This window comes from Oryzias latipes, chromosome 6 (genome assembly GCF_053564925.1).
Source record: "Oryzias latipes strain Hd-rR chromosome 6, Olatipes_Hd-rR_3.1".
NCBI classification, from domain to species: Eukaryota; Metazoa; Chordata; class Actinopteri; order Beloniformes; family Adrianichthyidae; genus Oryzias; species Oryzias latipes.
In genome coordinates this window covers 15117698-15141259 of record NC_136242.1, presented here as the reverse complement: position 1 = coordinate 15141259, position 23562 = coordinate 15117698, and the positions used below count along the sequence as shown (strand labels likewise).

The 23562-nt window shown below is 40.0% G+C and overlaps 1 protein-coding gene across 2 annotated transcripts in view; it reads right to left on the bottom strand.

Annotated features, from left to right (window-relative positions):
• The window catches only part of plxnb2b (plexin b2b), a 121093-nt gene that overhangs the window by 40518 nt on the left and 57013 nt on the right, over positions 1 to 23562 (bottom strand). The gene's annotated exons all lie outside the window — the stretch shown is intronic.

Below are 23562 nucleotides of genomic sequence, written 5' to 3'. Positions count from 1 at the left end.
AAATTTCTTTTGAACAGTAAATACAAAAACAAACACAAAAGAAATTAACTATGTTGAACAAGATGGGATTTTCTGATCTACCACTTAACCTCTTTGAGGGGGTGTAAAAAAATAAAAAAAATAAGTTAAGGGTCAGGAGTTAAAGTAAATTTCAATTTGTGGCGAAGAGAAAGCTATTTAAAAATCTTGGATCAGCTCCAGCCTCATTTGCACTTTTGTAGCCCTCAAACAACACCTCCAAACACATTGTACTCAGGAACAACACATTTCCGTCTCAGAAAAACACGATCACACGGTATCGTTGTAAAATACAGACAGCATTATGTTACGGGAAACAGCAGGAGCCTGCGGAGTCCTTGCTCACTGCTGTTTGCCCAAGCTGTGGTAAATATGGAACTGCAGGTGGTTTTTGCTCATGTCCTGCCAGTGCAACAAATTGTGATTGAATGTGGTGTTTTTTTTCTACGTTTTCTGTCAAAAACCCAATACTTTTCACTTCAACTTGCCAGTCAAGTCTCCTCAGGAATACTTTTACTGTTGGAACCTCCTGATGAAACTTACCAAAGCTGTTTTTATTAACCTAAACCTACTTTACTGGTTGGAAGATCACTGATCATAGATGCTTTGCCTGGAAGTGGGGTGGCAGGGGAGGTCACAGGAAAAGTTTAATTTACAAAATGTGTCCGTCAGTCGACTTAAGGACTTCTTCTTTTACATTTTCTGCTTTAGTCCCCTACCCCACCTAATTTCAATGCATAAATGTATCAGTCCCTTTTCAGTTCAGTGCTGTAAGTTTTTTTCTATAAAAATTGAAATGACTCAATAAAATTTCTGCCAGTGCTTATACAGAACAGTCATGTATGCATTTCCTTTCTCCATCTGTAATTATGAAAGTGAGGCAGTTAGCGTCTGATCGAGATTTAACCCAGTGGCATAAATAAGAGAAAGCCACAAAGTGGACAAAATGAAGGGACCGTGTGAGCTGTAATTTCACTTTCAAAGTGCCAAAACGCATATTTCCACAGAGAGTTAAAAACCAGTCTCAGCTTGAAGGGGTGACAATAAATGTTGCGCTTGACTTTTCAAGGTAATATTGCAAAAACTGCAGAGGCTTGTAAAAACAATTTGTTGTCAGCAAAAGCATAACAGATGCATCAGACTGCACACATGCAAATAGATGTGAAAATTGATTAAAAAACAGTTTTTAGGATCAGCTGTTGGTCTTGGTGCAATAAGTCTTGCAAAATATTTTTAGAGGCAGTTTTGGGGCTGATAACAGACCAGTTAAAACTTATTTGGTCCCTTTTGAATAACAAACATTGATATATATGCTGGTTTAACTCAAGAGACAAGTATCAGGCATGGCATATGACCTTACGTTTTTATTTAAATTGATCAACACATGTGGCAGCAACACCCAATCTTTACCACAATCAGCAGATTTTGTGTGAATAAATTAAGCCTCAATCACCATTAAAAGACTTATATCTAGCAAAATCATTTTTTACTGTGTAGTAATATATATTATAATAATTCCTCACAAAAAATACCTCAAAGCAGTATTTTGATCCATTCACATATTTCTGAGTATTCCTCGAAAAACCTGCGCTCTGAGCACCAATCCACGAAAACTAGCCGGTTCTCACATTGTGACGTAGATAAGTGAGAACAGCCCCTTCCAGGAAGAGTCTGCGCCGCCAGTACTGCCCCCAGGCTTACAGACACACACTTTATCCGATGGGCTAGCAGTGATCAGCTTAACCCTTCCAATTTATACACACAATATGCACATTAATCTTTACAAAAGTTTGGATGCTGTTTTTGTGGGCGAGTCGCAGACACGCTGCAGAGGTCGGCTCTATGTTGACATCATGAAATGGGCGGTGCCCAAACAGGGCAAAAGGCGGTGCCTCAGAGATCGAGCAGTCTTACTTGCAGGTAGGAAAATTAGCTGTGAAAATATTTCATTAAAAAAAAAAAACATTATTTAGGTTATGTATTATCATACAGTACAGACCAAAAGTCTGGACACCCCTTCTCATTCAAATGAATGGGAAGGTGTGTCCAAACCTTTGATCTGTACTGTATATATGGATATAGTTGACTCTAAAAGGCTTAAGAAAAGCATGCTATAGATCCTTTAATAGAAAATATAAATAACATAATAATACCTCTTCATTTAAATTCTACAATCATGCCATGATCTAAAGAAGAAAACTACCAAAAAAAATGTATTTTATTGTATATCCTCCCAGATCATTTTTCAATATTAGTTACTAAGATTACGTTTTAATCACTTGTTTACTTCCTAACCTTATATACCTTTGATTAATATTGATCTACGCTTGCCAATCTGAGGATAGTGACCTGGTTACACAAGTGAACAGAGAAACTTTTCTTTGATTTGCCTTTTGACTATCTCTCTCGTGACCATATGTATGAAAGCTTCTGCAAGGGGCTGGGCATGTTATCCAATTGACAATTCTGTGGGAAAAAAAATAAATTAAAAGATGCTAAATTTAGATGCGGCATGCTACATCAACCTTCAGCTAATGAGGCCTCAAATGGCCTGAGAAAATAAATAATGATGGAACACATCATGTGTTAATGAAGCTGGCACATATGAAAAATGTGTTCCTGTGAAATACAAGACAATTGAATAAGGAAGGCTTGATGCAAGTGTAGAAATGACCACAAATCCAATACATTCCACATTGACATTTAATGTAAAATGAAAAAAAAAAACTTTTTTTTTCCTGAAGAATTTTCATATGATCCTAATTAAGTACAACTTCCATCACTTGAGCAGAGACAACTGTAGAATTGCTGAATAAGCACGTGCACCAAACCAAGGAACCATCAAAAACAGAAACTGTTGCAGTCACTAAAGCTTTATAACGAAAAAAGATTTTAAATTCTCCTATTTTAATTGTTTTGTCTGCTTCTCCTATTCTTAAAAGGCAGAAATGTCAGCAAGATAATATAACTCAATAATTTGTAAAGTAATTTCAGCACCAGTCCCAAAAAAGTTATTATTTTTAAAGCACATTAGCATTTTTAGTAAGATCATCTACTTTATAATTTATGAAAAGAATATAAAATACTCGTGTTTCACAAAAAACATGAGTCATATATTGGATTTCTATATTTCATTTATTTGCAACTGCCAGCAGTCCTGCCAGATTCTCTATATAGAAGAGATCGCACAAAATGACATTTTGTAAGCATTTATGTCACACCTGAAAATATCAAACTATGATGGAGAAGGATTGAGTTTATATTGAGACTTTGCAGTCTTCTCTCGAAAACACCAAAAGGCAATGGGTTTATAGTCATCATTTATCAGACAGCTACTTCATATAGTGTAGGAGAGGAGGAGGAAGAAAGAAAAAAAAAAAGAGCCTGCCCGTGTTATCTGCTGACATCCAGAGATATGGGTGAGTTCAAAGATCAACGTTTTCTAAATGAGGAAAAGATGTAGAGCCACACTAGCAACACCTTAAAGTCATGAGCTCTTTTAGTCAATATTTTCGTCAAAAAAAGAAAAAACATTTTCAGGAAACCATACAGGCTTTTGGTGGATTTATCATCTGACTACTATTTTAAGATATTTTTCAATGTCAACACTTTACATGGAAACTAATACTAAAGCATAATGAGGGTTGAGAGAATTTAAAAGAAAATCTCAGTTAAGCACACACACCCAGGGTGTAAAGTATACCGATCAATAACTCATGCAATTACAAAATAAAACAGCTTTGACAGAGAAAAGGCTTGAGATAGAAAACTTGAGGTTTGCTTTAAGAGCTAGTGATGTTACAAATGAGGCTATGCACACACCAAGCATGTTCTTGAATGCAAGTGTAGTTCATGGTGTTCACACTGGACAAGCAGGGAGGGGCTTCTTCTTCTGATTCTTTTGCTACTGTTTACTAGGGCTGGTCTTCCATCTACAGTTGAAGGAGGCTTGGTGCGAAATGTCAAAGCGGTGCAAATCTGGTGGATCTTGCTTCAGGCTTTTTCTTTCATAGTTTTGGTTCGATATATATAAAAGACTTGGAGTCATAACTCTGGCCAGGCACTAACCGCGATTATTAATTTCTCCTCAATGATTCATTTTCAAATGGTTGGCACTTCTGTGAATTGAAAGGAACGTCATCTATTCATCACAACTAAATCCAATTTCCTGATTAGTCAAAGTTTAATCTGGTTTAACTTGGAGTGGACATTCACTGGCCAGACATTGTGCGCGTAGAGCCAGAAAACGGTTGTAGAACTTGTGTAATTTTGCATGAACAGTGGAGTTTTGGAAGCATAAGCCCTTTGCGACAATTTACATCGATTTTCATTGGAAGTGGTCCGTCAAAAACGTGTTTCCGAGGCCGTTGTGAATATAGCGTCATATTTGTTATTATAGCAGAAAACTGAGACTTGCCCCTCACACCCCTCAACCTAAGATTAGCGGTGCAACAAAAAAGGCGAGCAATATTGGAGCTATCCACAGTTTTGAGGTAGATGCCAGATTGTACGAGGAAAACAAAGATGTATTTGTCTGCATGAGAATGAAACAGAGCAGAGAGCTTTTGGCTTGCCATAGACTCTATGTCACATCTACAAGCTTTTTCCAGCTGCTTTTTTTCATCTACTCCCGATACACAGTGAGCTGAATAAAGACAAAATCAGAAATGCCATTTTAAATCATAATTTTCTTAATAAATATCCTCCATCAAGAAAAAAATGCAACACGAAAAGAATCTCTTCTGGCCACCCATGACAAAACAAAACCTGTCTGGACAGGAGATGTGGCTTCGAGCTGAGGAAAATAACACATAATTGAGGAGTGCCCAAACACACAACTTTTACCCACACTTGTACACACAAACGCAACTTGTTGTGTTGATCCCACTTCAACCGCAAGGACACATTCCTCCCAACCTGATGGGTTTTTATTTGGAAACATTTTTATCTGTTATTTTTCCGACGCCAGCGCTCTGAAACATGGCACAGCAGTCGTCATGTTTGTTGGACAACCCTGCCTCTAGGAGGGAGCGTGAGAGCGTGGCTGAGAGAAGGAGTAAGCGATCAGAGAGGAAGAGGGGAAAAATTAAGGGCAGGAGGGGAGAGATGGATGCGTCGTGATAAGATCAAACGCGCAAACAGTTCGGCAACCGCTGACCTGGCAGGTTTTCAGCCAACATGAGTGCTCATTAAAACAGATAGAGAAGGGAAACTGATAAAATAAATAAATAAATAAGAGACATCCTATCCTGAAAACATAATAAGACATCACCCCACATTGTGATCATTCAGATTCAGCACTTTCTTTACTGGGGAGCTTTCTTCAGTAGATGCCAGCTGTGTCACTGATGTGAAGGGGAGGGCTATGTCCTCCCACTGAAACGGCTATGCAATGATAAAAGTGAACTCCAATTAAATTACTCGCCTGTCCCCGGGAGGGGGGCAGCTCGGGGGGGGAGACAGATGGATGGGTGGGTCAGAGAAGGGTTAATGTTTCAAATCAAACTTCCCCATTTATCCTACAAAATGTCAAAGGCTGAAAAAACTGGATGAAGTGAGATTGAGCTACATGAGAAACTGGATTTGGAGCTTTAACAAGGAGCTGAAATTCAATTGGCAAAACCTCGCACTTCATTTTTCTGTTGCCATAAAGGGGAAGATTGACAAAGCAGAGAGGGCCTATCGTTTTTGGGTTTTTTGAATGCTTCACAGGGCAGACTGTGTGATGATGACAGTTCTGCTCCCACTTGAACAATGACCCTTTTGTCAGTGCTTGTATTTCTTTCACCGCAAAATGACTGAATGTGGAATGTTACCTACTAGCCACAACCTAACGTATTGAGGGTAACAAGCGCAGGTGGGTAGATTGATGGGCTTGGCTCATTTTTGGTGGGATCCAGCTGGTCTGGCCTAAATATGAACACCTTTAAAATGGGCTCATGACCCAAACAGAGCATTGCACTACATCCACTTAAGACTGTGCCCCAATTCTCACATGTGTATGCATTCAGTGCGTCTACAAAGTTTGCCCCTATTCAGTGTTGTACGTTTGTCTGTTGTGATGTATGACCAGGAGTCAGGTGGTGTGAGCCCAGCAGACACACACCATTCCTTTGGCACAGCACTTTTCCTCATTAGGATTGATGGACTGTTTGTGTGTCTGTTTACCGCTCTGTCACCATTTTCAAAGCTCCTGCTATCTCCCTTCTGCCAGCTGGACACTTGAGCAGTGAGAGCTCAAACCACAGGCTCAGACACACAAGCCACACGAGGAAGGCGCACATTTAAATGTGCTTGGATGCACAAGCACCAAGACTAACTGCAACACTTTTCTGCCGTGTGCATATCTTAGCAGCTGACCTTTGTGCCTCCTAAAATCTCTCAATATTTGTTTGTCTTTCAAACAAAAGCGCAAAATGCAACCTGTCATTCTCAGCAGTGACAGGGGCGTGTGCTAATCTCCCACTTCTAACTGGCCTCCCCCAATCCCTGTCCGGATGATGCCGCTCTCCAGTGGTGTAACCGTTTGCCGTTTGGGCACAGCTGGTGGATGTGAAGAACCTAATTAGATGGTGTGCCCTGCCAGAAAAGAGCTACTTGGAGGAGAAAATGCATCCTCAGACGGGTGTCACCAACACATCCAGACAATTGCTTTAATACACACAAGCATTTGTAGACATGCATACACAAGCTACTTGTCTAAAAATCTCTATGTGATCCAGCTATATTTAAAAAAAAAAAAAAGGATACAGGATAAGAAATACACGCAGAATTTTTTTGACTCATCAAGTTAGTCTAAATACTAAGCTTGCAATGTTTTTGATGAATGACTTCAAGCAGCCGATTTGAAAAACACATGTTCATTAATTATCTGTCAGGAGTGAAAACATCTTATAATGGTTTGCGCACAACGTTCACCTCATTTTGACACTTAGACGGATGACGGTGAGGAATTCCTTTTTTCAATCGCTCCCGTCTACCTTAAAGAAAGATAAAATTAAGGTAGTAAGTCATTGTCTTGCTCTGGAATACTTTAGCATCTTTTCTGCACAAACTTTAATCCCTGCTTCCCCTGGTTGGATACCAGCTTTCTTAATCCATGTACCACCCTTAGGCAATCCCCCTCTCATCAGCCTGCACTTACATCCAGCGGGGCGCCTTTTCCAACACATATGCAGCCACAATTAAAAAGACACGTAGGCTCACTGACTGTTGGGAAGAAATCCATTACATACCTTATTGGTTATAATGATTTCACTTCACCGGCATAAATAGCAATGAGCCATGAAGGTACCTTGGAATCTGGTTTAGTCTCGCTGCTCAGCATTCACTTTCAAGGAGAAGAATAATCTTACATGGAATGATCACTCTCCAGCTCTCTTATGTTACCATAACCATAACATGTATCTCTACATGTTATGGTTTTAGAGGCTTTAGTCAACATAACAGACAACCTGCTCACTTTGTTTTTTCTTCAGGCGTAAAATCAGGCACTTTATGAAATGTGAGTACAGCAAGTGTCTCTTTAATACATATCAAGCGTGTCTGTTTTTTTTAATTTGAACAACACGCTACAGGTTTTCAGATATACAGACTGAGTTCCATTTAGAACAAGTGAGAAGATAAGCTGTTTTTTTTTTTTTTTATAAAAACAAATGCTATTCGGGAAGCTGTGATCTAGAGGCAGAGTGGTCCACCTCTGAACCCAAATCGCAGATTCATTTCCTGCCTTGCCCTTCCATCTGTCAAAGTGTCCTTGGGCAAGACACTGAACCCCACAGCTCCTGGTGGTTACAAGTTGATGCCTTGTAAAAAGGTGGAGTAGAGGCGCCATCAGTGTGTGTGAATGGCACTGTGACTGTAAAGCGCTTTGGGCTTTTAAGGAAAAGTAAAAAAGCGCTATATAGATATACAACTTTAACCATTTATAATAGTAGTAGGTTTAGGGCTGTCATATGGACAAGAGGCTTTTTTTCCAATTCTGAATTAGCTGGTAAAAGAGCTGGTATATATGCGCTCATGGGGGAGGAGTCAGACCTGAAACTGGATGGTATTGTCAACTTAGCCTACATTGTTTCGGGTCGTTAAGAGTCCTTTGTCCTCAGCTGGGGGTTGAGGAGCCAGTGACTCCCTCCCCAAACTGGTCATCTTTTTCGGCTGTTAACGACCCAGGTGGAAGTGGTTCGGTTTGTTTGGGTTTCAGAACACTGTTCCAGAGAGAAATAAGGACCATTTTTCAAACTAAAATATAAAATATTCATGCACCAGATGCATCAGAATGGAGAGGAGCAGAGAGCTTGTGGTTTGACGTAGCCTCTATGTCACACCTACAAAAGCTTTCCAAACTGCATTTTGTCCTCTGTTCCTGATTCACAGAATAAAGAAATATTTAGAAATGCCTTATATGCTTAATTTTTTTATCTCCTCCATCATTGGACAAATACTACTAGAACACGATTTTCATCTGTGTGGGTCTTTAATGCTTTTTTGTGAGTTTACCATAAACAATGTGGTTATAATGTTCCTTTGAGTCTGTGCAAACAGGGCAGCTGCATTTTGAGATGTTAGAGAGGCGTGTATTGAAGCCAAAGGTCACCAAACTGTTTCTCTGAAGGAGAGGCACAGTCCCTCTCCATTCCCCAGTGTTGTCTGAGGTGCAGCTGAGCAAAGGCAACCAACCCTCTCACTGTTTCCTGAGCGCTGTAACTAAAGCTGCTCACTTCCTCACCTCTTTTAATTTGCTCAATGCTCCGGTGTGTTCACTGATTTTGGACTGAGGAAGTGAAGAGGTCACATTCCTTCATGTAATACCACGCTGGCTGAATAACTGCAGTGATTTGTTCTATTCTACTCTCTTTCATGGGTAGCATACATTGAAAAAGTGCTCTTTATCAAGAGATGCAAGTTAAAACTCATTTTTATTTGCCATCACATATTTTGCAGCATTTTGTCAATGTGGCAGATGTGTCTAAACACATTCGGCGCTGGTGTTGATACAAAAATGAAATGTGCTGTAAAAAAGCCATGAGATTTTGGCAGCATCTCATCCAACATATACTAGTTCTTGTTTCATCGCAGCCATCTGGAATATCTCCAGTTCTTCTGGTGCAGACAGAGTTTAAAGTCTGGAAAAAGGAAATGTCTGCTCCAAAGACATAAGAAAAAAATTTGATGCGAAAGCAATTGACGTCATTGAACAATTGATAGATGTGCCTTACAACAGTACATGTTGCTGCCAATAACAGTCAAGCTGCTGAACCAGAAATTTAAAAAGTTTGCAAGTTGAAAAAAAAAAATGTTACAACCCCACAATTAAAACAAGTGTGTATTGTGCCTAAAATTAAACACAGATGTGGTGGCATTAGAAAAGAGCTATGGCTGTAGTGTTTGGCAAGTGAAAGGGCAAGAGAAGAGGAAAAACAAGACCAGAAGAAGGGCAATCCCACAACACTGGCTGGTTTTCAATGCATCCATTGTGCAAGCTGGCAGGTGTCTGTCATTTCTCAAGTGGAGCCAAAGTGTGAATAGTGAAAAAGTGCTTTCATTATGAGGAATATATATAAACCGAGCCTTGTTAAATATCCAATCCACTGAATATTTGTGTTTTTTCTATTTTAATCGTGTTCTTGTAGACTTTTTCTGATGATGGGGGACAAATATAAAGACAAATATGCCTAAAATTGCATTTCTGAGTATTTCTTTATTCTTAAACACTTCCTGCTTTGCTCCATTCTGATGAATCCACTTGCAGACAAATAGATCCATGTACGACTTTGTTTTCCTCGTCTGAGCTGGAATCTGGATCAAAACTGTACACCTGAATAGCTCCAATATTACTCGAAGTTTTTGTTCTACTGCTAATGTTAAGTGGAGGTTGTGAGGGGCTAGAGGGAGAGTGTGTAAAAAGATGGATGATGGGGGTGGCTTACAGTCCAACAGTCCTGCCTACAACTCAGAGGAAAATTTCTCATGAACTCCTGCCGCTCTGCAGAAACAATGTCCTAAAAAAAACAACACACAAGTTTTTGATTTTAGCTAGAAAATCATAATTAAAGGACCACTGAGAACACTTTTACAATAGATCAAGAGATGACTGCAGTGGTTTCTTAAGGTTTTCATCTTTCATTGATGACTAACAGCACTTATTAGTGTCATAGAGATTTGCCAAATCTCCATATGAAAGGATATTTAGGTTTGAGGCTTTAAAGATAAATGCTGAATTACGGTAGCTGCAAAAACACATCATAAAAGTCAATTTCTTTCAGAATATAGTAGCACTTTTATATAGAATGCAAGAAGACACATAGAATGCCCTCTTGGTATTTTGTTAGATAAGTGAAGAAATGACCAGTCTTTATAAAAACTCAAAAGTATGGGTTTCCCACATATCGTTAGTGCAACAAGCTTTGAAGAAATGTTCCTGATGCCAGTGAAACCACTCCACAAACTTAGTCTGGTGATCTTTGCAATCTGGATCCATCATCTATCAGTGTTGCTGTAGCTGGAGGGGAGAGTGCTGCTAAGCAGGGCTTGACTAATGGCTAAACAAACACCATTATCGGGCCTTGGTGGCCCAAAGCCGAACAACAGGAGCCCCAAAGCAGCTGAGGCTCTTTAATACTTAATCCCAGCAGCACTGTTCTGCTTCAACTGCTCCAAGCAAAAGGGAACACGCAAGGACCTCTAATGAGGGAATGAGCACAGACCATAGACGAGAGCCACATATACATGCTTACAAGTGCACAATCACTTATTGCAAAAACGGAGCAGCATAAAGGCTGTATTAAAGGAGTTTTTAGATGAGGGTGGTCCACTCGTCTTACCCAATTCCCCTTCTAAAAAAAACGCTCAGGGAGAAGTTAATGACCCTGCAAAAGCTGCACAGTTCCCCCCGACAGGGCTTCTGATTACACCACTTTTTCCTGGGCACAAGGATTGTGATTATGTTTGCGTGCGCATTTCCTGACCTAAATGTTACCTGACCTAAAGCGGTCACCTGCTTATCTTATGCTCTCCGCTCTGGAAATTAAATACACTTTAGAAAGCAAATCGCCTCTCTCGAGCTGCAATCTACCCCACAACACTGTACGCCGTTTGCTTACATAAACCAAGTCACATATGAGATAACACTTCCCGAACGCACACATGCACTCTCAATCAAGTGTGACTGAGCGGGCAGGCCACTCAGTGCGAGTGGGTGATTAGGCTCTCAAAGCGTAAGCCTGACCTTTCCCTCCGCATCGAGTCCTCCATCCTCATGTGTGTTTTTATGAGCCAATGGCTGTGAGCTCTCAAGGCGCGTGCCGCCTTACATCAAATGTCACTGACTTAAATGAGATGAACGGACAGACAGCATGATGGAGGAGGGAAAAAGAGGTGAAAGAAAGGCAGAGAAGAATGAAGACGGTGAGAAAACATGGAAACTGTGAGAAAGTTTTTGCATGGAAAATGTAAAAGAAATTGGCACACTGAGGCAAGACATACTACAGCCCTCTGTCACAGATCAGTCTGCTGTCATGGATCTCTTTGCATAAGAAACGACAAAGCTGAAGTATTTTTAAACTCTTGGTTGAGCTGCGGGAACAGAACACGAGGCCCTGTGAGAGCTCAAACATTCCCTGCCGACACTGGAGATGGTGGAGTCGACAATTTGGTGTTCCCCAACTGCAAACAGACGGAATGGCAGACAGTCTGAGTCAGGACTCCGGGGAAGACAGAGTGAGGGACAACTGAATGTTTGTTTCATATTTTTTTTCTGACTCTCATAGCCAAGGGCAAGGTTATTCAGCAAAACGAAAACACCAGTCACAGTTTTCTAACTTAAAGGGCTATAATAAATATTTATTTCTTAAAAACATGATCAACCAGATATATTTGCATTTGGAAAAATAATTAACCATATTTTGGACTATAAGTTGCTTCGGAGTATAACTTGCAGATGCCAAAAAATGCATAGTAAAGGGGGAAAAAACCCTGAAATGAAAATCCCAATTTTGAGAAAAATTATTCAACAAAATAAAGGAAGAAGAACAGACATTTCATTTTGAAAGGCAAATCATGATAATTGACTAGATAATAATAGACTGAAAATATGCACGCTTCACTTCCCTAACCGTGTTTAGCTTCATGAAACATAGGATCTAGTACATTAGCCCAACATATGAACAATTATTCAGACAACTAAAGCAGAAAGAATATGCTAACAAGTCAACTAAACTCTATAAAAAAAAACTTTAAATCAGCAAAATTCATTTAATTCCTTATTGTCTGTGTTGCTTTTCAACAACTTTGCCAAGGCCAGTGCATCTTCATCTGCATTGCTATTGGTAGAAAATATTGATACACACACAGTGTTTTCCAGCGACTGTTTGTCAGAAAATAACAAAAATGTGAGCCTATTTGAGAAAAGCGACTTATACTCCAAAAAGAAAACAACACACACACAGTAATAACCACTCCTGTTTTGTTAAAAACAAACAAAAAAAAAAAAACATAACGCTATTAGTCACTGTAGGACAAAAAGTAAATGGGTTTTGGTAACTTGCACATTCGATTTCTTCAGATTGTTCGAAACCAACTGCCAAGAAAAAGATTCAATGTGAGAGATGTTAGTGATGCCTCAAGTTTCCATCTGTCTCAGACCCTGCCTTTTCCTCCTCTTACTCCAGCCATCATCCCAACATTTCTCATAGGAGACCGCAAAACGGCAGTTGCTGTTATCCGTTCAGCTGAAGTGTGGCGCAACGCCGAGGTTAATTAGGTTTGAAATCATAGAGATGATCACCACTGGTGCCACTCTAAGAGCCACTCTACCCCACCCCCACTCCATGATTTCTCAAACCGGCACATTCTGATTTTAGTACAGGCACAAAGGTGCTTGAAAGCTTGTGGCAGAATGACGAGGCTTGTATGCAACAAAATATTTACACAAGATTTAAATCTAAAATTTACTGGTGCAATACTGAAAATTGGTTTAGAACTACAGAAAGAAATGGGCAGCACTAATATCATATTGAAGTTTACACACAATCATTTGGACAGTTGTAATAAATACTCCAACATATTGAGTTTTATAAAAGAATTCTACGTAAAATTTCCATATCTTATATCTTTAAAATAAAGAAAACCGCAAAATGACACTTCTCATACCAAATAATTAGTTTGAAAAACAACTTAGTTCAAAAAGTCTTTGTATTTCTTTCTCCTAAAATAATTACACATGCAAAATTTATATCAAACAGAAATTACTTAAAGCAATTCTGCATATCCTTAACTGGTATGCATTACGACTCCTAACTGTGCATAAATACCACAAACCCCATATTAAAACCACTAATACACTGCAATATTTAGAGCAATTAACCTAGTGCTTTTTGGATTAATTATTCCTGTGTGTAATGCGATAAAGGCTGCAGTATAACAATGCTAATTTGTGTATGTGCAGGAACTGCACAGCAAGTTTAAAAACTAAAGCCGTTTGACCCCTTCACCACAGGTGTAATTTTTAAGATAAGTTGAATATGAATGTATTTTTATCCATCTGTCCATTTTCTACATTTCCGTTTTCCTCTTCAGTGGAGCAAGAGCTTATGTAGGTTGCAATCAGGAAAGGGGCAGATTACATCCTGGGCAGGTCAGCACTCCATCACAGAGACAGAATTTCTCACCTGGAAGACAACTATGATTGTGTTTTATCTTTCGTTTTCAATTAATTTTTTAGTCCTTTTGGGATCACAATTTTTAATCAATTGCAAATCTGCAAAGGTCAAAGATATTAGCTGAAAGCGGCAAGTAAAATATGCTTTAATTAGGCTGCACATGGCTGGATAAGAAAAGATGTGGAAGGTAACTTTGCAGTTTGACTGAGATCAGCAAAAAGTTCTACAATGCATCTGTAAAGATGTCACTTTATCGTTTATGCCCTGCATACCTGTCACCATTTCATTATGCAGTCGTCTGCGATATTGATGAACAAGGTCTGGACTCTGGTGAGGAAAGGCTTTCAGACCTATACGTGTATAAAAAGATGTGTATACCCTTGAACATATCATGTAAAAGAGTCATAAATTGTGCTCCACATTAAGTTTGAGTATGAAACAAACTACTGTTCAGTCTTTTTCTCCACAGGGAATTCAAGATGTCCCTCTTTTAGATTAGTTCCCAACAAAGTTGTCAGTCTGCGTATCTTGAGTTCAGGGAATTATCAGTTAGGCCATCGCTATACTGAGCATGCCAAGGTCAAGGCCCGTGTTCAATTTCCCTTTGATTCCTGTTCACCTTTCTTTCCCCTCTGCTGCTTATCCACTCGTCTCTCCCAGCCCAACCTTAACCGTCGCCTTTGAATTCACTCCAGAGCTTACCCCTATTTCCAAGACAACCACAGCTTTGACGTTCATTCATTTCCAATCCTGCAGAGTGGTCGACTGAATAGAAATTGACGATTCAATTTTTGAAATGAAACTTGAGAGTTCTTCTGGAATTGACCCTTCTCTCTCCCACTGCTTGCGTGGCCGCTCAGCCATCCACTGTGCCCCCCGCCACCACTTACCATCTCCGCCCTGGTCTGCTGAGTACAGCCAATTTCTCCACTTGCATGGAGACTAGGGTCAAGACAGTTACAGCTTAAAAAAAACACCCCAAAGTCTCCACACTTCTCTGAGAAAATACCTTTTTTTTCCACGCCTGCTTTCTCTCATCACTAGACTCCCATCAAACATGCAAACACTTAAAACCAAAGGAGTTTATTTTCAGCATAGCTCCCAGCAGGATGCTCGATGGCAATTTTAAAATGATCTATGCAAATGTAATTTCACTGTGTGTCATCCAACACAGCCAATTAATGAATAAGCTTTCCCAACCAAACTATAAATTAACAAGGCAAGATATAACAGCTAGATTAATGTGTTTTTCTGGCACTTGCCTAATTGCTGGAAGACTCCGATGGGGCTAGTGTGAGCTGCCTCATTTCTATGTGTGACAGAGAGGGGTAAGACAGAGAGGAATAAAGAGCTGGATTAACTATTTATCATTTACATGAACTTTGTTGCCTTGTTTGTTGGGGTCTTGTGAGGAAATCCACTTTTTAAGGACAACAGACGTTCACTTGGCCCCGTATTCACTTGTCTTAGCTTGGACAGAAACGACTGTTAGACACAGTGTTCAGTCTAAAAGACGACATCAGCTTCAGTCACACTTTGGAATTTCTTTAGTGGAAAACAAATGCTTAAGTGGTTGGAGGGGCACCAGTCTGGTAATGAGAAATAAGGGCTCAAGGCAAAAAGAAAAGAACAGCATGAGAGGTAAAGCAGAAAGAGGATGAATTTCGAAATCATTCATGAGAGGTGAGAAAGACTGAAAACACGCTCAAGGAGCCAAAACAGCACATCGCCAACAAGAAAGCCTTTTGTTTTGTCCAACACAACCAATTGTTTTATCTGTAGACGGTGAGAGCACTAATCCGCTATGGAAACTGGAGTTGGGAGGATTTACTCTAAGTATCCTTATTAGTGAGGAGGCACTGATACAAGGGAGGGAGGCTGTGGGTGAGGTGAAAAGGCAGAAAGGGCAGACTGAGCAAGGAGCAAGTGAGCAGCAGGGGCAGAGTGTGTTCTGAATACACCTCAGGTGCATATGAATCTTTAATACGGGGCTTAATGGTTTGAAAGGGAAGTCAGAGCGAGTGGAGAATATAAGGGGGAGTGAAGGGAAACAGACAAATCTCTGAGGAGGTTACTGAGCCTCTTGGTATCACAACACTCTTGATAAGTGCCTGCCACCCTAGATCAAACCTTATTCTCCACACCCGCCATGCCACCTTGGAGTCTATCAGCTTCAAACGCCTTTGTTGTACAAAGAACAGAAGATGAAATAAAACAGAAGGAATTGATAAGCAGATAAAAATAGACAAGGGATATATCCAGGTGGATAAATCCTTTAATTGTTTTCATTAAGCATACTTCCAGCTGGAACTTTGTACATTATTTTAATTACAAGATCCGATTTAGTTCTATCTGTTGTACCGGAGCCGCAGGCACCCCCAGTTAGAACCCAATCGAACGGATAGTACAGTCAGATGAGGGAAATGTGAGCCTCTTTGTTCTTGCCCAGTATTAGACAAACAACAGAAGGCAGGAAAGACAGCGCTCAACTTCCCAAGCTGCTGATGTCAAGATCACCCCTGCCATCTTGAAACTAATTAAAGAAATGCTCTCCTACAAGGGCTTCAGCGGGTGGCTGCTTGACTCGTCAGTGCCTCCATCCCTTTGGTTTGCTTGCTGGCAGTAATATCTTAGGCGGAAGAATTGTTGATGCGATGACAAAAGGCTAAACGATACAGCTTACAACTGTGGCGTTGATGCATCAGTTTGTGGATTTGCACAGGCAAAGGCCCGCCTGCCTATGAAGAACAGCCCACCAGCTGGCTCCTTTAGACACAAGATTATGGAGGGAAGTGCTGACACCATGATGGCTTTACAGTTGTTTTATGCTGTGCAAGAAAAAAAAGGGTTGCAATTTTAAAATGGGATGAGTCAATATATTATGCACATTAGAAAAACTGCTAAACTGTTTCTCAAAGGAAGCGATGTATGAAAAGCACGAGATGGAGGAGTTCAAAATATTCTTATTTACAACTTTTTTCTCTAAGGGCCCAACAAATATCAGAACGGCACTTCCACCACTTTGCAAGCACGTTACATCAAAGACTTTTTTCTCTCGATCCCCCAAAAGAACAGTTCTTTGGGGAAGCAGAACATCCCAGGAAAGTCTCGCAGAGGCGTTACCATCCAACCTCGTTTCCTTTGCTTTCCTCTGCTAATTTACTGCTTTTCAGTAAAGCACGTAACAATATCCCGGGGCATCTCTTCAGAAAAATCAGGGGGAAGGCAGCATTTCAGAAAGCGTCATGTTTCATTTCTGTAACTTTCACTAACACGCACATGCATGGACTAAAGAAGGAAGAAGGAACGCTGTGGGAAAAACTCCAATGTCCCTACATGGATTTGAACCAGGTATGCGCCTCCAGCCCTGTGAGACTAATGAGACCCACTTCTAAAGGGGACCTACTATGTTTTCTCTAATATTCTTTTATTAGGTAGTTATGTAAAAGCAACAGAGTAAACCAAAAACTCCTCCTTGTTTGCTGTTTCTAAGGCATTTTTATTTAGTGTGCACTTGCATTTCAAGGGATGTCTGTAGATCTGATATAGTGGACGCTTTCATTTGGGCCAACTCCAACAACAAATAAAACTAACATTTCCTGCAAGGCCATCTCAAAACATTTCACATATTAAAGTAATAACTTTATATAGAATGTTCAAAGAAAAGTGTACTGCTAAACATCAGCTAAATAATAGGGATGTGACAATTCTCGATTTAAACTCAAATCCTGTTACAATGAATCGTTGCATCCGGTATGTTTATATATTGAAAGTGTCATACAGTAAATATAAGAAGGATTTTTTGTTTTTTGTTCTTTACATTACCAGTCTTAGTGTGAGCCATTTGAAAGGTCTGTCTTACACTGTTATTTGACTATTAGTAAATTTTTTTTTTTTTTTTGCTTTGTTGTAGTTGTTTTGTAATACCCAAATCATATATTGAGCCAAAAATATCCAAATATTGAGGTTGAACCCACATCGGGAAGAAAGTGTATCGATGCATCCCTACACATCTGTTATTTATTTCTGTTAAGGGTGTGTTGTACAGCTTTTGTATTCCAATGAATGAATGAATGAATATACATTTCTAATGATAAAGTTGTAAAGGTGCCTCTTTTCATAAGAAAAAAAAGATTGATGCTTTAGATCTTCTCATTATGCTTTAGAAGATGTGAAAAGCTTAGACACACAAACCTCAGGTTCTGTTTGGTCCATTTTCCTTTTTTTTTTTTGAAAGGTACACTATATTTTATTTTAATGGACTAAACTGACTACAGCTGAAGGCTGCTCCTCTATTGTGCTTTTAGAGCTTTCACCGAAGTAAAACAATATTATTCTACGTTTTCTGTTTTTTTTACTTGAAGACAGTAACTTAAAAGTAATAGAGGAATCACGTAGAAGATGTTGACAGAGTAATATTGCAAGGTGAGGGATTGCTTTTGAACCACAATAACAAGTAATCTGTAATATACTGCAGTTTTTAAAATGACTTACACCACACTGCAGAACGATTAAGCATATTGATTATTATTACAGTGGCATTTGCAAAGAAATGGGACATATCAAGCAGAAAAGAGGAGGTCAGCCCTTGAAGTTAACATTTTGGCAGCATTAAGAGAAAAAGGTCAATGGCAAATGTCTGAGTGACTTTGATGAGGCCAAAACGCTGGGTCACAGCACCTAAAACTACAAGGAGGATTGGCCCTGATTTTTGAAAATATAAAGGTGGGACATTTGCAGGGGGGGGTGATGTTCTATTTTTCCTATGCAGCCAAATCAGGGGATCATCTGAACGATCCAATTCACAGGCCTAAAATCGTTTCGGGGCATCTTTAGTAAAAACTTCAACCAGTGTATCTCAGAGATAAAAACCGGGGTACTGAACAGCACAGGTGAAGTTTTCCAGAATACTTTTATTTCTTGCAAGATACATAAATATGACTTCAAACAAGTAAACAAGAATTAATGGCAAATCCATTCACATTTTAGTTTCAAACTGTTCATTCTATTTATCAGTCCAGACTCATTACCAATTTTTCCATCTTTTAATTTACTAATATTCATTTCTGTTCTCTTTTGTTTGTCAATAACTAATAATTGAAACAAAGTCCTTTCAATGTAATCCAATAGTTTCAATTTGACCCATAAATTTATTAAACCTTGGCTCCACGACGAGGAAAGAAAAAATGTCAACGTGAACCTTTGGTGTCTTTATTGGTTGCATGAAAAAGACAAAAGATGATTTTACAATGGCCTCATTTAGGACTTAAGTGCTTCCTTATCCCACAAGACCTAACTGAATATTTAATGTTGCAGCTGATCATTGCACCTTGCAAACAATAGATTTTTCCTGTGCTTTTTCATCAGTGAAAAAGAAGCATACACTGAAAGCAACAGGTACAAATGAGTATTTCGCTGCACAAATTCATATGTGAGAGGGCAAAGGAAGTAATGCTCATAATAAGTGGCACCTGGTCGAGCCAGTCCATTTCCTTGATTGATTCTATTCTACATCTGTAGGAGACCTGCTGGGCTTGTGGCCTGGCAATCCACATCTTGAACAGCTCCTGACAAGTCCCATCTGATTGGAGGGAGGGATGAGGTAGAGCTGGTGTTGGTGGGGTGTAAAAAGCTGATTGTTACCATGGCGATGGCAGACCAAGGATCAAGAGGTTGGATAGCATGGCATGCGGCTCTTGATAACTGTGTGAGGCCACATGTGGGAGGTATTCCTTAGGGTTATAATCACTGTCAGCGAGAAGTGGTCTTGGCTCACACATATGTATTACACTTTTATAAATTCATGCGTGTGTTGGGGGGCAAGTGTTTTTCAATCATCCTAGGAGACTGGCCTAAGCTTCCAACAGGCAGTGAAATCCTCAAGATCCTACCACGAGTGAGAATCTTCTCTCCCAAGTTGCAGAGGTTTATTTATTTCTGAAATAACAACGACAGTAAAACAGGTTCTAGAAAGAAAGGGATTACAATCAGCCATGGTTTTGCACCCTAACCCAACACCACTTGGGGTTTTAATTTCCCAATCAATGACCAGCATGTGCACCAACAGTAGATTTGCACAGCTGTGCATTCAGGATCAAATCAATAGCAGCTTTGCTTGAAAAAAAAAATAAAATAAAAAAATCTCATCATTCTGCTGTGATGCGCCCTTTGAGTTGCTCCACTCATCAACTTTCACTTGGAATTTTTATTAGGAGGCGCTTAATAGAGACAGGCACGTTTAGAGTTTCTCTCTGGGTGGGTGGGTTGTGTCGATTAAGCCGGGTTAATCTCTATCACAATAAATAACATTGATTACAAATGCTGAGGGAAGGGTGCTGAAATTAAAGTGCAAAGGGAAGATTGGGTTGACAGATGACAAGAGCGGGTGGGAATGAATAATGGGAGATTGGCGGAGGTTTATTTATATGTAGCAGAGGGTGTGAGGCAGACAGTGTGAGAGATTGAAGGGCTGTGCGCATATGTGTGTGTGTATGTGCAAGTGTGCGTGTTTGTGTGTAGACCAGAGTGTAAACGGAACAGCAACAGCCATTCCTTTAGGAAGGATCAGATTTGGTGAGTCAGAGTGTCAAACCACTAACAGGAACAGCAGCTCTTTCTGCCGGGATACTGAGACCGTAACATACAAAAACACACAGGCGTCGGCTCGCCCCTCCTTGGCTTTAGATGAACATCAACAAAACAAATTAAACCCAATGCATAATGGCAGAACCGCAGCTGAAAATAATCTCCACCGCTCACTTGAGGTGAAGTGCATTTTTCTCCAGAAACAGTTCACCCAAGGGTCATGTTGGCAAAGAGTAATTCTTTTTAACGAAAACCAATCCCAAACTGCTATAACTTCTTGACAGAAAGAAAAGTAGCACAGCTAGGGTTTTTTTCCCCTCTGTGCAAATGTGACATTTAATTTTAACTTTATCGATACAAAGTGGACAAAAATGGCCTCTCTTATCAAGGCTGTCTTATCATTCTGAACTTGTATTGTTTCTCTGTATATTCCAGTTTTAAGAGAGCATTTGGTCTCAACAAACAAGAGGGGAAAAAAATCCTTTTAAGGGCAATGACCTTGCACAGTTTAATAGAACTTTTTGGTGTTTGCTACCATGGGATGCTGCCTGGATCTGTTTACAATGCAGCACATCCAACTTCACAAATCGGGGATTGCGTGACTGTTGTTAAGGATTACCAGCCTAGTCTCTGTGTTTTTCATTACACTGCTATTTCGGAAGCCAAAAAGGGGGAAACAAACTTCTCTTTGGCCTTTCGGTAAGATTAACACACACAGTCACATATGTTTAATCAAGCATTACGCTTCCAAAATAAAATTCTAAAAATAACGCTGTATGTAGCGAACCAAAAATTATAGAGAAGCTTATAATTATTGGATGTACATCACATACAGTACTCTTTACAGCTGAAATGTGATTAATATCTAAGCTCAATACTGTAGGCTGCAGCGTGATTTTATCTGACACTGTTAAGAGTGGAATCCTCTTACTTATGAGGTCAGCAGTCAACAGTTCACACAGATGTGGGCTCAGCGAACAAGGCAGGAAGGAGGGATGAAAACATGAGAAGGAACTTCACAGAGACCAAAAATAAAGACTCTTTGCAAGGCATGAATGCAAACATTGTGAAGACAAGGAATGTTTAACTACTACCAGAAGCAAAGTACACCTAACATCAACTAATGCGGAAAAACAATTGGAAAAATTTAATAAATACTTGCACATTTATTAATCTAGATACTTTTATTTCTAAAGTTTAAAAAACAGCAAAGCATGGGTAATGGCAAGGAAGGTCTTTGCCGGCTGATGACTTGAGTGCTTTAGAATATGTCGCTATGGTAACACTGAAAGTGAAGGAAAAAAAGATTTTGTGAAATCTATGAGTTTTTCCTCCATTGGTTTTTGCAGGTGAAAGAATCTGGACACCTTGCAGTCAATGAATAAATTATTTTGTGTTAATATTATTCTATAGAGAAATGTCAGGTTCCCTGTCAGCTGCACCCACAGTGCTGCAAGGAAATGATGAACGAGAAAGCCCCATTCTAAAAACTTACCTAAATCAATGAGGTTCTTCTGGTCAAATCAAATTCTAAAAACATAAATCCAATGTTGTAGAGGGAGCTGAAGACAGGAATACATCATTGTAGCCTCTTTGAGCAATTGTCATCTGTGTAGTAAGTGCCTCTTGAATAAGTAAGGATAATGTAAGTTACACGCACTTATGACATACGGTTGATGCTGTTGTAAGGTTGCCTCTACGCCACATTGTAATAAGGTGCATGCACTGGTTTTTACTGGCTGCGCGTAGATGCTGCACGCACGGTATGTCCACATGATAGGTAAGCCCATAGAATGTCCACACAAACTACACCCAGATTGTCTAATTTCTTCATTTTTGACAGCCAGGCTGCAAGTAAGGAGCACTAACAGGCTCCATAACCAGTGCCCAGGGTTTCGGGAGGATTAAAATAAATAAAAAAATCCTTACGACAGGCCTGGATCTCAACTACTTTGTCCCTACTTTACCCTTGCATACACAAAGAAAAAATGTGCATGAACAGTTTCTTTCTACTGCCTCACCTAGCAATCTACGACTTTGATTTTCCTGCAGGCCACCTGCATGTCCCATACAGAATTGCCTGCTTCTTGCTCGCAGACAGCCCAAATCCACCCATAAGGGCAGCTGTGACTGAGGCATGACCTGAAGAGCAAGTAAAAAAAGGGCCTTCACTACAAGTTCCCTGAAAGCATCTCCCATAACCCTCTTCCACCTTTCAGCCAACCACATTTCCATGTTGGACTCCATCACTAATAGAAAGAGACAGATTGTGAAGGCAGGTTTTTGGAGTTTTTAGGGAGCAATTTAATGCCTCATTTGAGACTAAACCTGCCTCCTGGAGAAGTTCAGAAAAACCCAATCATACAGAGACTGCTGCTCTCTAAAGCGTTTCCTACCGACAGTACAGGTGGCATTCCTGTAGCAGACAGACTTATTTTCTGAAGTCTTCACTGACCAGCCACACTGCAAGCAGCAGATTTCTGTTCTGAGATGTTATGCATGTGGTCATCGGTGAGGGTGACTGGGTTTTCTCTGGAAAGGTGACAGCAGCTTCTGCTGCAACGGGCATAATGCGATTAGGATCAACTAAGTGTGTAATACAGTGGCTACACACATGATTTACTTACTTGGAAAATGGTTTTTAGATCGTCTTTAAGTGAAGGGTCGTCTATGCATTTAATGATTAAGGGAAGGGAACGCTACAATGATCTGTCCCTCCTGTTTTATGTCAGGCTACTTTACTCTGCTGCCCTCTAAACACTGATAAGGGCATGTTTTTCATGAAAAGGGGCTCTCTGTGAAAATGAATTGTCGCAAAATAGTTTATTTAAAATGTGGTTGTTTTTTTTACTTCACAGCCCTCAGATCTGCAGGAACCCATCTGATCCCACAAGCTTCCTCTCTCAGTTTTTCTCTTCTGTCTGCCTACAGTATGTTTATTTTACTGTAGCAATGAAGCAGGCAAGCTCGCCCCCCTCCCCTTGAGGGTGAGCAGACATGGCCCTGACAACCATCTCCTCTCTGTGACAAGTAATCCTTCTCTATAGGGCTGCCTAAAGGAAAGTGTTGATGCTAACAAAATGCTCGACAGCCGCTCACTTATGTTAATGGCAGAGGCACACAGAAGAGCTGCTTCCCTCTGTTTGAGTTTTTCTTTTTTATTTTAACATCTGAACTATGCAGTCCCATGGGGGTGGTAGTAGGGGGGACAGCTGACATTGAGCCAGACAGGCTCCTCTCCTCCAGAGGTTTAAACTTATTGTATTGCAGGGAGGGACAAAGGGTAGAGGGGATGCTTAGG